The sequence below is a fragment of the Acomys minous genome (assembly GCF_964271855.1).
Source record: "Acomys minous genome assembly, chromosome: 12".
NCBI classification, from domain to species: Eukaryota; Metazoa; Chordata; class Mammalia; order Rodentia; family Muridae; genus Acomys; species Acomys minous.
The window spans coordinates 27,195,743-27,213,172 of record NC_140493.1 but is presented as its reverse complement, the minus strand read 5'-3'; the positions used below and the strand labels follow the sequence as shown (position 1 = coordinate 27,213,172).

The 17,430-nt window shown below is 52.3% G+C and overlaps 1 pseudogene across 1 annotated transcript in view; it reads right to left on the bottom strand.

The window, feature by feature from the left end:
• The window catches only part of LOC311579076 (large ribosomal subunit protein eL37-like), a 219,457-nt pseudogene extending 209,954 nt beyond the window's left edge, over positions 1-9,503 (bottom strand). Inside the window, exon 1 of the transcript XR_014783680.1 lies at positions 9,418-9,503. The product of XR_014783680.1 is annotated as a large ribosomal subunit protein eL37-like (transcript). The remainder of the gene's footprint in view (positions 1-9,417) is intronic.
• Between the last annotated feature and the right edge of the window lie 7,927 nt (positions 9,504-17,430).

Genomic DNA, 17,430 nt, shown 5'->3' with positions numbered 1-17,430 from the left:
GGGTACTGTCAATAGGACAAAATGGCAGCCCACAGAATGGGAAAAGATCTTTACCAACTCCACATGTCAGCAAGGAACAAAGACATCAGCAAAATAAATAATCCAATTAAAAACTGGGGTACAGATCTAAACAGAGAATTCTCAACAGAGGAATCTCAAATAGCCAAGAAGCACTTAAAGAAATGTTCAACATCCGTAGGCATCAGGGGAATGTAAATCAAACCAACTTTGAGATTCCATCTTATACCAGTCAGTATGGCTAAGACCAAAAACACAAATGACAGAGCACATGCTGGCAATGATGTGGAGAAAGGGGAACACTTCTCCATTGCTAGTGGGGGTGCAAACTTGTACAGCCACTTTGGAAGTCAATATGGTGGTTTCTCAGAAAATTGGAAATAGATCTACCTCAAGACTCAGCTATATCACTCCTGGACATATACCCAAAGGACACTCCATCCTGTCAAAAGACACTTGCTCAATTATGTTCACAGCAGCTTTATTCCTAATAGCCGGAATCTGGAAACATAGATGTCCCCCAACCAAATAATGGATAAAGAAAATGTGGTACATTTACACAATCAATAATATTCAGGGGCCAAAAACAATAATATCATGAAATTTAAAGGCAAATGGATAGAACTAGAAAAAAAATCATCCTGAGTGAAGTAACCCAGACCCAGAAAGGCACACACGGCGTGTACTCACTTGTAAGTGGATTTTAGCTGTCAAGTAAAAGACAATCATGCTGCAGTCCACAGACCCAGAGAGGCTGAGTAACAAGGAAGGCTTAAGCGGGGATGCAATCTCCCCAGGAAGTGGAAATAGAACAGATTTCGCAGATGGACTTGAGGTGAGTGGTATTGAGAACAGGAGGAATCAAGTGGATGAGAGAGAAGGAGGAAAATACTGGGAGAAACGACTGGGATTGGGAGGCATATCCACGGCAGGTGGAAACCTAATGCAATCGACACTCCACAGAATCTATGAGAGTAACCGTAACAAAAACTCCTAGCAATGAGGGAAACAGAGCCTCAATGGGAGCAAGGCCTCGAGTGGAGCGATTGGGACACCAACCCAGCCACAAAACCTTCAACCTACAGTTTATCCTGCCTATAGAGTGTGCTAGGACCAGCTAGCAGAATCGTTATCAAAGAGACCAGAGAGACTTCATCCAGCAACTAATGGGAGCAGATGCAGAGTCCCATAGCCAAACATTAGGCAGAGCTTGGAGAGTCCTGATGGTGAGGGGGAGGAAGGACTAGAGGAACCAGAGGGGTCAGGGACACTCCAGGAGAACTCGATCCATGGAATCAACTGACCAGGCTCGTGGGAACTTGAGAGATCAGGGAACCTGTAGGGGGCTGACCTAGGTCTTCCACATATGTGTTATGGCTAAGTAGCTTGCTGTTCTTGTGGAAATCCTAGCAGTGGAAGAGGATGTCGATGGTCTTTGCTACTTTATGGGTTCTTCTTTTTCCCTCCCTTTATGCATGGACCCCAGTTTCACCCCCTAACACTAGATAAAAGAGAAATGAGGAGAGAGAGACAGAGAGACATAGAGAGAAACAGAGAGAGACACACAGACACAGAGACAGAGAGACAGAGAGAAAAAGAGATACCTGAACCTAATTTCTTTCTTTTGGTTTGTTCTTGGAGCACAACTACTAACAAACCACAACCAACTCCCTGAAAGATCACCAACCACCAACGCCACTTATCAGGGCTCTCACATTTATGTACCCTCTGAAAAGTTCCCAGAATTCCAAACACCACACAATCGCAGAAACTACTAGAGCACGAGGCAAATCATGGTCAGCTGCTGCAGACAGTCTGAAGCAGCCCCATATCTCCACACCTCGAATTAAAGAGAAAATACATTCTTATATTATTTCTGTGTGTTTTTAAAGAAACCAAGATTACAAAATTGTCACTAAAAGCGGGGTCTGTCCCTGACTCTTTTGCCTGCTTGTGAGTGCCCTTTCCGTCTATTGGGTTGCCTTGTCCAGCCTCGATGTGATAGATAGTATGTGCCTTAGTCTTACTGTAGCTTGTTCTGCCATGTTTGGTTGATGTCACTGGGAGGCCTGCTCTTTTCTGAGGGGAGGGAGGAGGCTGCAAGAAAAGAGAGGTGATCTGGGGAAGTGGAGGGAATGGGTGTAATATGTGAGAGAAGACATTAATTAATTAATTAATTCTTTTTAAAGGCACTAAATGTCAGGCAAAAATATCCCTGCCAAGGCTTCACATTGACAAAGAGCAGAGCCACGTCCAGCCTTGTAGATCAAGACCAGAAGATAGGCAACTATCACAAGGAAAAGCTTATACCTGTACACACGGGGTCCCCACAGGGAGAAGAGAATGTTCAGGAGCAAGGAGCCTGTCTAAAACTCAACTCTGTGTAGCCAGATGGCTGGCATGGTTATCGCCCAAGACCTCAGCTCTCCTCCCTCAGGGGAAGTGTGGCTCAATGCTCCACCTGTCCTCCAGAGGGTAGGGCCGTGTAGCTGCTTCTGGCTGTTGGTGACCAATATAGACCTTTTCTTTCTGGCTGTGGAAACTCATGGACCACCATCTGCTATGAATATTGCCTGCTTTCAATAACTGATGCTGTAGCGTGACCCCCATCTGGCTCCTGACTTCCCTCCTTGCCAACCGAGCCAGCCCCTCTGGCTTTTGTGGGCCCAAACACCAACACAACTGTCCTCACCTCCACACTCTCTTACACAGGTCATCGTGCAGGTGGGACATGCAAGGAACAGAGGCACAGGAATCCTGTGAGGCCCAAGGAGGAAGGACTGGGCTGCAACCCACAACAGAAGGGATAATAACTATGGCCTCTGATATCCTGTCAGAAAGATGGGGTGTAGTCAGTTACAGACAGATTCCGGGCTCCACAACTGCTCATCCTAAACGATGAACAAATGAACAGATTAATCGGAGTTGCCTCAGTATCAGAAGGGGTTGGCGCTGGCAGCAGGGGTGCTTGGAGCCTGACAGAACCTGGGTAACAACTCACACCCACTTTCTACCTAAAAGCAATCCCTCATCCAGAGCTCCTACTCCAGGGGGACAGTGTGGGAAAACAGACAGTAGACATAACGGTTAGACCCAACTGGATGCTACTCCCAGCTTCAATCTGCTCTGAGGTCTCAAAAGAACGTGTCACCTCCTGGGTCAGAGAGAAAACAACCCCCCCTGCTCTGCTCTCCTCTGGCACCGTTTTGGGCTGTGGCATGCTCCTCCCAGCCTATGGCACTGTCACAACCTACCTACCAGTGCGGCTTGTCTGCGTCCCCTGCCCAGTGTTCATGGCATCCAGGCTGTGGTCATATCCTGGCAATGTCAAGGTACAGAAAGGGCAGCAGGAGCCTGAAGGTGAGCTTCCTCACTCCAATCAGCACCCTCACAAGGCAGGGCCTCCCTTCTGCAAGGTATAAGGGAGGGCCTGTTTTTTTTTTGAAGTGTCTGCTGTCACTGGCCCCCACTACCTCCCGCCATGAGGAGGAGTGGGTGCCTGGGGGCATCAGAAGCTGAACTGCAAAGATGCACGCTCTTCCCAGTGGTCAGTTCATGTCAAAACAAAGTGCCACTGGGTGCCTAACCATGCATTTTATTATGCAGAGCCCAGGGAGACAGACAAAACTCTGCAAAGTCCTAGAGGAGGGCAGCACAGAACACCCACACACACACACACACACACACACACACACACACACACACACCAGCAACCAATGAGATACCTAGACTGACATCTTATTGGCACCTTGATGATCTCTATCTATATCTCTACACACACACACACACACACACACACACACACACACACACACACAGAGTCAAGTGGCAGAAGCAAGGTGAGGCATTTGCTCACAACAACATGGTGCCATGCTTAGAAAGGCAGGGACGGGTCTCCAGATGGGGACATTGCAACCAAAGGGGTAGCCTGAGGAAAGACACTCAGAAACAGGTTAGGATCACCATCAGGGGTGGGCCCAGGGTGCACAAGGCCAGAAGGCCAAGTGAAAGCCAGTCTTTCTATGGCAATGACAAGGTACCTGCAATGACTCCTAGCTACAGCCAATGGGCCAGAGCCACACTGTGGCCAGATGAGTCAGCACCAGTAAGGCCAGGCTGGAGGCTGGAGACCACAGCTGGAACACGTCTAGACCCCAGACCAGGAAAAACAGAATTACCATCCTCTGTGGCCACCACCCCCAGACTCTGTGCTCATTGGCACCCTGGCTGGCTGTTGGGGAGGCAGCCCAGGGAGAAAAAAAAAAGGCCAGATTCAGAAATGAACCCAAGTCCTCATTAGTTGGTGCCTCTAAAAGTGCGTGCTGAGTGGGTGGCCAGGCCAGGAAGGGGCTGCTGGCTGTGTGTTTGTTAATGTTGGGAGACAAACTCTGGGCTCCCAACTGAAGAATGTGTCCTTCTCCAAAGAATGGATAATGAAGTAGTGTGCAGTCAAAGCAGGCTTGGGCGGGCGAGGCACCTTCTCCTGCTCTTCCCAGCAAAGTCCCTATAGTCCCTGACACTTCTGAGTCCCTAAGCATAGCCGTGAAACCCCTAGCTCGCCTGGAATACCGTCATACTACATCCTATGCGTGTACCACATTCCACTGGTACAGGCTCACCTGCATCCCTCAGACTGGACCCAGGATTTCCACAGGCACAGAATAAAGACGCAGGCACACACAGCACGGACAGACCATATTCCCTAAGCATGGCATCTGCCCACCATCTCTGATGATGCATGACCCTGCAATGACACCTTCTCTGACACCAGCTGCCACACCAGTAAACTCATTCATGGGAACAAGAATCCTGAGTTCAGCCCTAGCCTCCCCTCTCCGTTTGAAAAGCAGCACACATACCTCTTAAATGGCCTTCAAACTTAACACCACAGTCACCCTGAGAATGTCCTCCGCAAAGTCACTGTATCGCCACTGCCGTTATCAACACCATCTCTAGTTCCTAGGCTTCTTCCGGCCTTCCTATTTGGACTTCCCAAAAAGCTAAGGAGGATGCTAGGCAGTCTGGGGAGTCGGGGGTGGAGTGGGCAGAGCACTTTAGCAGGCTTGCCTCCAGAATCAGCATGCTGGAGTTCAGAAAGTTCCGTCATTACAGCCCTGTGAGAGTGTGATAACTTACTCAGACACAGGAAATATGCAAATGGACCACGTTTAAGGAAGCCAGCAGATCCAGGCAGATGCCCAGTGGCTAACAGACAGGAGACACCAGACGATGAAGAGGCAAAAGACAGTGATGATAACCACTTAATGACCACAGTGGTGATGTAATCCACTTAAAAGGCAGCCATGCCCTTAGCCAACCGGACAAAAGACAGCAGGTTGTCTGAGCGGGAAAGAGAAAGTGGGGCAGCTCAGAAGAAGAAGGCTGCTCCACCGCCTGAGGGCCGCACTCCCCTGCCGCCACACAGTCTCTTCTTCATACTTTCAGAACTCTCTTCCTACTCTCAAAAGGCTGGAGCCTCTGCATCTCTGTGATGGACTTGCTGAACCCCTGGAAGCTGTGATCATGTCAACAGTATAAGACGGCAAGGCTTGGGAACCCTGGAAAGTGGCATGGTTAACCACCCACAGCTAAGGAGCTGAAATGCTGGCCTCACACCAGAATGCGGAATAAGTCGGGCCTGGGATCCATCCTTGTCTCAGGGGAAATCAGAGTCAGAAAACAAGACAATCTCTCATCGATCCAGTGGAGGAAAATCATAAAGGTTTATTGGGCCAGAGCGTTTGGCCAGGGTCTCTCAGGGCCAGCGTGACCGATTGGCCCTGCTTGCTCATTTCCAGTCAGGAAGGGCCGCTGTTTCCAGGAGTCAGAGCAGAGCCCAGGGTTGCCAAGATAATGAACGGCCCCTGCCACGAGTCCAGGAAGGACCTAGCTGTCCCAGATCCACTAAAAGGTACACAGTGCCTCTGCACCAAGGGGGGTCCAGCCACACAGCATGGAGCCCTGGAGCCGACCAACCTAGACCGCCCAGCACCGGCCATGAGACCTTGTCCAGCCCCCCTCCTACCCCCCCCACAAAGAAAACCTCAACAAGACTGAACAAGCCTTTCTTGAAAAGCACCAACAGTTACTGCCAAGTCCACAACTCCCTTCCTGCCCAAGCTTCCAGGGTCACTCCCCATGTACTCTGTGAGGAACGCAGCCTGAAGGCGGCCCCTTTTTCTTGGACACCATATCCTGAGCCTCCTACAAAGGCCTGACCACTGCATAGCCCCACAGAGCACTACTCTTCTGAGACAAGGGCTCTGACTAGAGAGTCCACGGTAAAGGCCTTGTTCTTGGCCCCTGTCTAGGGTGGTGATCCACCTTGGCAAAACGACCTGCCAGCCTGCAACACCCACCAAGTTAGTCACCTAATAGACCGCGCCCATGCCCCGCCCCTTATCCCTGTGCTCTGGGTCTGAAGCCACGCAAAGCACATTTCCACCCACCCTCAACTCAGAAACCCTCAGGGCTGATGGGAAAGTCTGAAGGCTGCGACGAAGCAAGGCAGCCTGAAAGTGACGGGCACCAGAGGGCAGCCCTAGATATCTGCCAGGGCACCTTGAACTGCCTCAGGACTGGCCTCAACTACCCAGGTGAGGTACTCTAGACCTGAAAACCTTTGGGAAATTCCTCAAGACATCTGGTGTGTTGACAGGTACCACCTTCTATGCTGGACAACCCAGCCAAGACAACTCTGCAGAAGAAGAGTTCATGCAGCACTGACAGGCAGCACAGAGAAGTAAAAACAGTTCGAGTACAGGGTTAGCTCTATCACAGCCTCTGCCTTTTCAGCAAACTTGAGCAGGAACCCATAGATTCCCTACCCCGGGGGCTACAGCTGGCTGTGAGTGGGGTGGCAGGCAGGGAGGCAGAGTGACTGCAGTTGGCTGCCAGCAACTTGAGTCAGGATGCAAGTCTCTCTCTCCTCCCTACCTGCCTTGGCGCACTGGAGGATTCCATGTACAGAGTGAAAAGCCACACAGAGTTAACAGTAAGCAAGTGGGGGCAGCACGGCCTGAGGAGACTGCATGACCACTCCTCCTTCCCTTCTGCTCGGGCAGACTTCCTGTCACCCAGTCCCCCGTTCACAGAGGCAGTGGTCACTCAGGAGCCAGGCAGTGCTAAGCATACTGGCACACATATTAACTGGATGTCTACCTATACTAAGAAGGTCACTGTTACTGATCAGCACCGAGTCAGAACTTAACATAATGAGACACAGGCAAAATTCCACTCGTAAGACCAAAATAGACTTCCTAGGCCCAAGCCCACCCACCACATGTGGCCTGGAAAGAAAACCCACGGAAGCCTACACCTTACACAGCAACACACACACTTCCCCAACACGGCAGAATGAGAAAATGCCCAACCAGCTCAGGGCTGTCTGCGATCCAGTGAAAAGCACCTGAGAACCTCACAGTAGGGGACTCGCCCAAATCCTCTTCCTGGGACCCAGGCTCCTCCACTGTTGGGGTGAAATCACAGCGGGGCCCTCTCCCTGGAGTCACTGAAGACACATAGCAAAGCTTAGCCCGACCTGGAGGGTGGGGCTAGCTAGTATGATCCGTGTTACTCCTGCAGAATGCTGCCATCTCTCCAACAACCACCTGACCCGACACAAATCCCACTCACTCCGTGGGAAGTTGCCCCTCCAGGGCTCTCAGCACACGGCTGTCAGTGATCAGCTACACCTAAGGTCATAGATCAGTCCTCAACTTCCTACTTGGAACTTCCAAAATTGCACACTTCAACATCTGTTACGCACCCCCGCCCCCATGCCTTCTACTACAGCCTACTCCTTTATCCATCGACAGTGCCCACTCGGCTTTCGATGCTGTGCTGGGTGCTGAGGGACAGGCAGGCAGAGGCACCTACACCATGGACTCTTAAAAGAACACGAGGGAGTGAAGGGCACCCCAAGCAAGAGACTCGCCATGTGCATACTGGAGACTTAAGACACAGGGTATGCTTATGGGCATGAAGCAAGGACCAAAAGTACTGACTAGAGCCCTAGACTCAAACCAGATGCAGAGTGTCAACCTGCAAACAGGGAGCTACGGAAGAGATATAACGACATCTGCCTGCACATGAGTCCCCAGACACAGCGCTGGGGCCCAGGCTGTCATCCCAGGATCTGCATATGGCCATACACAGAAGTAGCCAAGGTAAACTCCACTGGGCAAAGTCAGAGGATGTGAATGCCAGCAGCTATCTGGCAAGTGACCCAGCAAAACTCAACCTCCTGTAGGAACCCTCCTGGCTTTTTATAGGCCTCCCCCAGCAGGCTGTAGTCACAGCTTGTTTTTGACCTCTCACCTCCTGGGTCCCAGCACCTGGTGCATGAGATTCCCACCACAAGCTCACAGTGGATGAAGCTGTGTCACTGGAAAGTACAGTGTTGCCCCTGGACCTTTCCCACTAACAGATTTTACCTGCGCCTATGAGTACAGCCACCACAAGTACATGCAATGCAGCAAATTCAATCCCTGGATCGTGGACATGAAAGATAGGTAACACAGAGAGAAAGCAATGACCGTGTGTAAGTATCAGGTACCGGGAAGCAAAGAAGGGGCCAGGAAATACCCAGAGAGAGGGGAGGAAGTGACTTTAAGGCAGCTGGCTCAGGGCCAGGGCCTGAGAAACGCAGGCAGGCAGGCAGGCACCCCGGGGTGGAAGAAAGGGGTGCCACAGTGTGAATGGAAAGGTACATGGCATGATGAGGGGTACAGTAGCTGCACCCTGGCCCAGGGAACTTCCAGGCAAGACTGCAAAGGTCCCTACCTGTGCTGTCCAACCTGCAGAAGTGGCTTCGAGGCTAATTTAGTTACTGGTGACTGTCACCCTGGACAGCTGACACAAAGCTTCCGGGTGAAGAGAAGGGTGAGACAGGAGTCTACCAACAACAGGTGGCCGCGGGTGGGAGATTCCGCGGGGATACTGCAGATCCGTACCGTCTGGAAGCCCCAAAGGGATTCCGGTGAGGCACCGTGTACAAGTTGAAGAATGGTTGATAAGGGGAGGCACATAAGATCACGATCACCTGCAAGGGCTCAAGGGCTGATGATCCTCCCTCAGAGCCTCAGGGATGCCTCTTGCAGCTAACAAGTGAGTTCGCGGGCGTTCCAGGTACAGCGCAGTCTTCATGGGTGGGTAGCAAGGACACTAGCCAGACCCGGAGCCACTCTGCCCCCAGGACCGCCCTCACCCACGCAGTGCCCAAGCCACGCACCCTAGTGCCGCAACCGAGATGCGAGTCCCCATCCCTGTACCGCACGCAGGTCGTGCAACCGGCCCCGCCCACTCCGGGCCTTCAGGCTCCGCCCCGTGCGCCTGCCCGAGCCGCTCCGCCCTCTCCTAAGGCAGCGGCAGCGCTCCTGCGGGCTCCGGCCACCTCACCTGCTTCACCTGCTTCACCTGCCCCACCTCTGGGGTGTGCTCCAACAATCGCCGAGGGAGGGCGGCAAGCCTCAAGCTAACCATCCAAACATCACGTGACAAGGATGCAGGCCAATGGTGAGGGACCCTCTGCACGCTGGCCGGTGGACTGCAAGTCCCAGCATGCCCCACGAGGGGAAAAAAACCTCGTGACGGGGACTGAAGCGGCCAAAAGACACCAGCTGAGATGCACTCAGCCCCAAGTCCAACTACCCTGTAGGTGAAGTGATAAAAGGAAGCTGAACCCGGCCTCAGGCGCGGCTAACCAGGAGGGCTTGGTTACCTGGAGCTTGGGCATGAACTTCCCGCGTGATACAGACCAGAAATCTGAGGATGAGTGCAGTTGAAGTCCCCTAGCAAGGACCATGCCTGGGAACTGCGTTTTGACTCGGGGTACCCCTTTGTGGACCCTACCTGGATATTCAGTCTCGGCCTGGCACTGGGCTTCCTGAAGGTTCCTTTTCATTCTCCAGCGGATACACGGGGCAAGTGCCAGACCGGGGAGGAGCGTGGGTCAGGGTGTGTCATCTGCTGATCACGTCTCAGTCCCATACTGATGAGCCCAGATCATACCCCGGGCAGCAGAAGGATAGCACTTGCCCTGGCCCTTGCTAATCATGTGATCCTACCTAGTGGATCCTTCTTTAAGCCCATTCTGAAGCAGGGTCAAACACCTGCTGGCACGACTTGCACAGACTGCTGAGCTCCCATGCCCTGAGCACGCCCTCTACAATCTCAGATGACGTAGGGAATTCTTTGGATGAATAGAACCAGGAATATGACCACACACCAAAACTTCATGTTAAAGGGTCTGTGGGCATCTGGGCATCAGTCTATAGATTCTGTGTCAGCTGAGATTTCTAGAACAGCTTCTGGCTCCTGATGCACCAGGTGGCCTGTGAACACAAGTGTGTACTTTGTGAGGTGTGTGAAAGAGTGCTTTGCATAGGAACCCCAGATTCCAGCATATGTTCTGAACACTGAGACACGAGTGTGTGTGTGTGCACGCAACATGAAAGAGTGTGTGAGCAGACATTGTGACAATGGCAGGAGGGCATGAACCTGCACACAAAGAGATGGGTGTCCCTGCCTGCACTGGGTATAAATGTGGATTTCAGCACACATTGGCATAAATTTGTGTCCAGGCACATGCATGGGAACCATTGTTCATGAAGAGGACAGGGGAGACTGGGTGGGCCAAGATGTACTAATGCCCAACTCTGCCTGTGCTGGGCTAGATTCAGGCATTTGGGAGGAAAGACCACCGAAGACCAAAGCCTGTGTGAGGGTTGGGTGTGTGGTTTGGTGGTCCAGTCCTGGGTTCCATTCCCAATACCACAGAAAAAGAAGAAAATGAAGTGTGCTTTCCATAAGGTAATCCCTTTGAATGGCTTCCTCCCACACTTTTTGGGTTATATAGTTTCTGGGGGCTGTGAAAGAGTCTCCCTTGAGCAAAGAGCTACCAGCAAAGGGCTCATTGCCTCCTCTCAAGTCTGAGGTAAGGCCATCCTGCCTCCTACAGAGAGGCAGAGTGCTCACTCCTACAGCCCAAGCATAGCATAGCAGAGAAGGGATCAGGGGGGAGGAAGGCAGCCTGCCCCAGGCTCGGGGAATAGACCCAGGATCAGTTCTCCCTTGGGCAGAGTTGGCACAAGGTCTCCAGCAGATCTGAATTATTTTCCCTCAGACCACAGACACCACAGAGCGAGTGTCTTGAGACTGGCCTCTGCAGGGTGGACTCTTGACACTTGGGAGCCAGGGTTGGCTTCTGGCACCTTGGGTTGAGAACAACAGGTTAGGATAGTTCCAAGACCTTTGAAGGGATGCTGGGCTCAGCAACTTCAGCAGCCTGAGAGGCTCATGAGGATACCACCCCAACCCCAGAAGTCACATTGGTGGTCCTGGATTAGACTGCATCTCCAAAGCCAGCAGGACAGGCTACTCGGTAAAGGCCTCACCTCCTACCCCCTTCAACTTGCTCCATTCCCCTACAGCATGAGGTCTCTGAGCTTCCCATTCTGTTCCCTCAACAGCCTTTGATCACTCAAATCATTCACCACAGGTCCCCTTAGACACTTATCATTAGAACCACATTTTTTCCCTCTGTTCTGACTCAACTGGCTGTGTGACTCAGTCATGGCCAGGAGTGACAGCCAGGAGAGATAGTCATCAAATCCTTCAGAAGGACAAAGGTAGCTGACGAGCCCACCTCACTGCCTCTTTCTCTCTTCAGGCCTGAAATGTAGTCACCTCAGTCATCCTGCCAAGCGCTGAGCAGCCATGGGTTAGGGCCATGGGATAAGGTCAGCGCCTCATCAGACTCAACCAACATCTTGTCCGGACTTCCAGCCTGGACCTTCTGCCTGGAAGTGCCTCCTACTCAGGTGCCAGCCCAGACAGCCTTCCTTGTCCCCTCCAAGTTACATAAGTGCCTACCTTCCTTTAACATAGCACCAACCCTATGGCCTCCCTACCCCAAAGTGAAGCTCCCGTTTGGTGGCCACTGGTATGTGATTATTTTTCATGAATATATAATAGGTCAAAGTGACTGACCGGGAAGGTTGGAGAACACCCAGAATATTCTAGAGAAAACAGGCTAGAAGTAGGGAAAGGGTTCAAAGGCCACGGTTCTCCATCCTCTCAACCACCCAGGTAGGGTGCCTCCTGAGTGGGCATCTCAGCAAGGGCTGGCAGCACTGGGGCATGGCCCTGAGGCCCAAGCACCCTCCTCCTACCAGTTCCATGAGACCTGTGGGGAGACCAGGATGTGCACACAAACAGAACCATCAGGTATCTCAGGTTCCTCGAGTGTAGTAAGAAGAAGGTAACCCAGGCTAGACCTCAACTGGCTGTTTCCATGTACCCCTTATGAGGAACTCCCAGGGCCTCAAAGGCCCACGGTGGCAGGTATGCTAGGAGGCTGTCCTGGTATTAGTGATACCACCAGCCATGGGGCTCTGCTCTGTGGCCACAAGAAACCACAGGAAGACGGCCACAGTGGCACACTCCTGAAATCCTAGTACTCAGGAAGGCAGAGGCAGGTGGATCTCTGAGTTTGAGGCCAGCCTGGTCTACAAAGTGAGTCCAGGATATCCAAGGCCACACAGAGAAACCCTGTCTCAAAAAAAGGGGGGAGGGAGAGAGAAGGAGGGAAGAGGAAGAGGAGGAAGAGGAGGAGGAGGAAGAGGAGGAGGAGGAGGAGGAGGAGGAGGAAGAAGAAGAAGAAGAAGAAGAAGAAGAAACCACACAGGTTAGCAGAGGGTGGGGAACCAGGACAGATGGGTCAGTAATGGGCAGCTAGACCATGGCCTGGGGCCTCACAGCCACTAAGGTGGTTCTGTTTCCTACCCTAGAAAAGTCAGGCCCTGCTGATGTTTGGTGACAAGTCAGAAGGTGGGAGGCTTAGCCTAGAACACGAAGTAGCCTTGGGTCCTAGGCAAGGGTAGCCTCACATTCCTCCCTGTCAAGGGAGAGAACTTGGGTCTTTATCCTGTTCCTCAGTCAGAAGGGCTGAGGAGGCTACCCTGGCTGTTCCCTAGTCCCTTTGCAGAGCCCTTGTTCACCCCTGCAGGTCCTACTCCAGGCTCCCAAGGAAAGGTCCATTCTCTGTACGTCTAAAGCCTGGTGGCTTCCACGTCCTGTGATCCTCCCCTTGAAAAGACAGGAGACTTCCAAGTAGGCCCCTGTCGGCGCCGCACCGTCCAGCGGAAAAAAGACACCAACAACCAGACTTCTCGAGATCTTTACTCAGGATTTAGCTCAGTGGGAATGGCCCATTCGAAGAAGGGAAGGGCCAAGCTTAAGTACAACTCAAGGGCCAATCAGCTCATGCCAGGTGCCACCTCCTCATAGGTCCGCGTCAGATCACCTGTTACCCTTGCACAGCCTTTTGCCATATAAGGACTTGTTTATCTTAGAGAGCGCTCGCCGTCGGGATGGCGGAAGGCGGAAACCTGCACCATGTTAAGGCACGGCACATCGCAGCTCTCCACAGGCCCCAACACTCATAATACTTAAGCTGCAGGCAGGATGAGGGGCAGAGCCTTCAGGCAAGACCCCAAGAGAGAGGGCAGTGCCAAGGAACTCCCAGAACCAACCTGAAAAGGCTGTAAGGAGTCTAAGCCTGTCTCTGTTCAGGGAGCCCATATAGGAGGGCCAAGATTTCTCCCCAAACCACATCGCCGGGCCCACTACTCCTTTACACCTCTATTTCATTCTCACCATCCTCTCCCTGGCCCAGGGCATCTCTTCAGTATTTGCAAAACTCTCAGGTGCCATCTAACCTTGCTGGGATTCCCTGAACTAGACTCCCACATGTATATGCCTGCAAGAGTATCGCAGACGTACAGGGGAAAGGGGCGTTACCAGCACAGTCAGTCCTTCATTGGAATCAAGGAAGAACCTGCTGCTGATGGCTTTGTCTTGGAGGCCAGAGATCAGACCTCAGGTGTGCTGCAGACTGGCTACCCTACCAGAGGTGCAGGGAACCGGTAGCCTTCAGGACGAGAGAGCTTGGGGTGGCAAGAAGGAGGCTGAGGAGTCTCGTGGACAGAGACTTGAGAGAGAACCCAGCCACAATCTAGTCATGATGACAGGTAAGTGGCCTATTAAGTCTTGGCAGTTGCCAGGCATGGTGGCGCACACCTTTAATCCCAACACTTGGGAGACAGAGGCAGGCGGATCGCTGTGAGTTTGAGGCCAGCCTGGTCTACAAAGCGAGTCCAGGGCAGCCAAGGCTACACAGAGAGACCCTGTCTCGAAAAAAAAAAAATCTTGGCAGTCGGTCCAGCTGCCCTGCCCAGCCCAGCCTGGCCGGAAGTGAACACTGGCCCCTCTTGTTTTGTCTTGCTGTGCAACTATCGGAAGTTGCTCCTCTTTCTGGGCCTCAGCTCCATTCAGGAGAAGTACACACCTGCAAACAGCTTGGGGAGATGCTTCCAAGGAGCCTGACAGAGTGGTAAGTGGCATACAGGGTTGGTTGTGAGGCCTCATGAACCCCATCCCCCACCCCTACCCCCACTCCCCACCCTGTGTCCATTTCACAGTTCTTCGGGCTTCCTGAGGGTCAATCTCCTATCCATGGCATGATGGCAGAGTCGGGCCTTTCCATTCACAAGGTAGGCTAGAGCCCTCTGTGTCTCATCCTGGATGACAGCAGAAAGTCTCCAGACAGCCTGATGGTGTCACCTCCACATCCCTTCCCGTTTTGCCCTGTAGCACCAGGCTCCCGTCCAGCTGTCCACTCACTCGCTTGTCAGGTGTCTTCCAGCCACCGTTGAAACCCTAACCTCCCTTCAAGCGGACGCAGCAATGAGGGCTGTGTTGCACACATCCAGGCATGCACCCTCTGTGTCTCACGGCAAAAGAACTGGGATGCTGAATCTGCAGGACCAAATAACAACAAAACAACCCCCCCCTGAAAAAAAAGGCTGGCTTGTTTTCCTCCATAATAGATGGGGGGGAAAAAACAGGTGTGGACTGCCCACCAGGGAAAGCACAGGGACCAAGGCTGAGGACCTAACATCCCCTGATGTCTGTCTGCCTCAGGTCTGCTCGGCAGCCTCCCTCCACACCGCCCCCATGACAGTGGGCCAGCACCAGGGTGGGAGGCGTTGGGAGTATTGACGGTATTGGGCGATCGTTGCTGTATTTATAGGGTTTGGAGGAGATAAAAATAAAGTGAGGAGGAGCCCGCTGAGTCACAGCATTCGCAGTGTGGTCTCTGCTTTTTTTTTTTTTTCCTGATGCTGAGCCTTGGCCAGGATGTGCAAGAGCACAGGAAAAGGGGACCTGCTGTTGCATCTTGGCAGTGATGTGTTCCTTGGGTGCCTGTAGCAAGCACCCCCATCAAGCCCGGAGCCAGGTTCTCCACAACCACAACTTCTGCTTCTCAGACTCAAGCCCTGTGTCAGAGGGAAGCCCCCGTGAGATAGTGTTGAGTAAATGAACCAGGTCAGTACTCAAGGCAACCAGCCAGGGTTAGGGCTCAGTGAATGATGAGGACCAGGTCTCAGCATGTGGCCAGGGTCAGGGCTTAGGTCGGTCCATGAGACACTGCTACAGCACTGGACCCCATGTGGGATGGCTCCTTGGGTTCTGCTCTCAGAGCCTGCCTAGCCTTGAAGTATCTGTCCCTTTCAGACATCCTCACAGAGTGCCTAGGCTTTCATGTCACCAGATTATTAGGAGGAATTAGTGCACTGCCAAAAATGCTGTGCCATCATGGCGTATGCCTTACCCTGATAGGCTTTGCTGCCGTGTTTCTCCCAGATAGCCCTGCTCTCTTTCTGGGTCTGGAACTCTGCTGCCCAGTGGATCCAGCTAAGATAAGCTGAACCTCTCTCTACTAAAGCTGCTTCCTGGAAGAGCTCAGAATCCCCTGCTTCCGGCCCCAACCCTGTCCCCTCCTTGGCCTCGGAGTTTAAGGTGTCTTCATAGGGACCACTGATCCCACATCAGGCTGAGGCACCTCTTCCCAGCAGCCGCAAGTGTTCCCAGCTCACAGTCCCAGTGGGTTCCTTGCTGAATCTGACCCATGATGAGAGGAACCTGTGTGCCATCTACAGGGCAGCTCCACTCCAGGACAGCCTGTCCCAGGAGACCCCAGACTAGAGAGCTGTCCCAGGTTCCCAGGATCCTCTCAGCTTGGCAGAGACCTCAGGATCCCAGAACTAGCCTTTCAGTGTCTCCCTCTGTCTTTCCAGCATTCCCAATGAGCAACCAGTAAACTGTGCCCTCAGCACTTGCCCCCTTTTCCACACTGGGCCCTTTGCTGGGTTCTTCCTGATGCTCCCTAACCTGGTCAGGCTGCCAAGAGATCTCACTACTGAGGTAAGCAATACGATGCCAGTATAATGACACTGGTAACAAGCTGCGTTCAATCCTTGGGAGCCATGGAAAGCTGGACAAAGAGAATTGACTTCCTAAAGTTGTCCTCTGACCTCCAGCCAGGCCCTTGGTATACGTGCCCCCTCCCACACACAATGAGAAAGAACACCCATGTTTTTGCAATTTTCCATAAGACAATCCTAACTCTGAAATAAGAAGAAAAGGAGAGCAAAGGTCATAGACGGACACTTTACCAAAGGGGATCTTGGGAGATATTTGGCACTGACTATCGTTAAGGCCTGTAGATTTCAGCTACAATCAGAAACCATCTAACACATTTAGAAAAGCTAAAATGAAAACCATCAAGCTGTAGGCTCCCACACTCCCATGAGAAAGCAAAATGGCCCAGCCACTCTGGGAGTCTTGGTGGTTGCTCACCCAGTTAGATTGCAGTGCCCAGGAATCCCATCTGAGGTACTTCTCTGCATGAAATGACATCTGTGTCCACAATAACTCACACAGGGACCTTCACAGTGTTGTCATCTGCAATAGCTTGAGCTCAGAATTGCCAGCACCTTTATGCAGGTGGGTGGTTGAGCAGATGTCGGCCCATCCATTCCATGCACCTGTGTAGAAGTACATCAGTGACAGTGCAGCAATAGCAGTGGTGGCTTTCAATAGAATGGCGTGGCCCTCACCATCCTTTCGTCTCACAGTCTCAGAATAATGAACCTAGCCCAGAAGAACAAAGGAGTAGCTACCAGGCAGGGCTGGGAAGCGAGTGGCAGGGAAGGTTGGGCTGACTGTACCCATCGTTATGTGTACAAGTGTGAGGAACTCCATAGACCCTCATGTTAGGGTTTGAATATGAGAAAGGTTCTGAGAATACTCAGAAAGGTTCATGTGTTGGTGGTTTGATCCCCAGTCGGTAGTGGTGCTGAAAGGTGGCTGTAGCAAGGGGTTAACGCATCAGAAAACTTGTTATCTAACTTGGGGGTGGGTCACCACCTGTGTCCCAAGTCACACCCAGCCACCTTCCTCAGTAGCAAATTAAAAGAGCCAAATTCAAGGTGGAATGCAGGAAAAGGGGATGTAGTGTACGTGGCCGCATCGGGAAGAGGGACAAAGAGATCCAGCGGACACCCC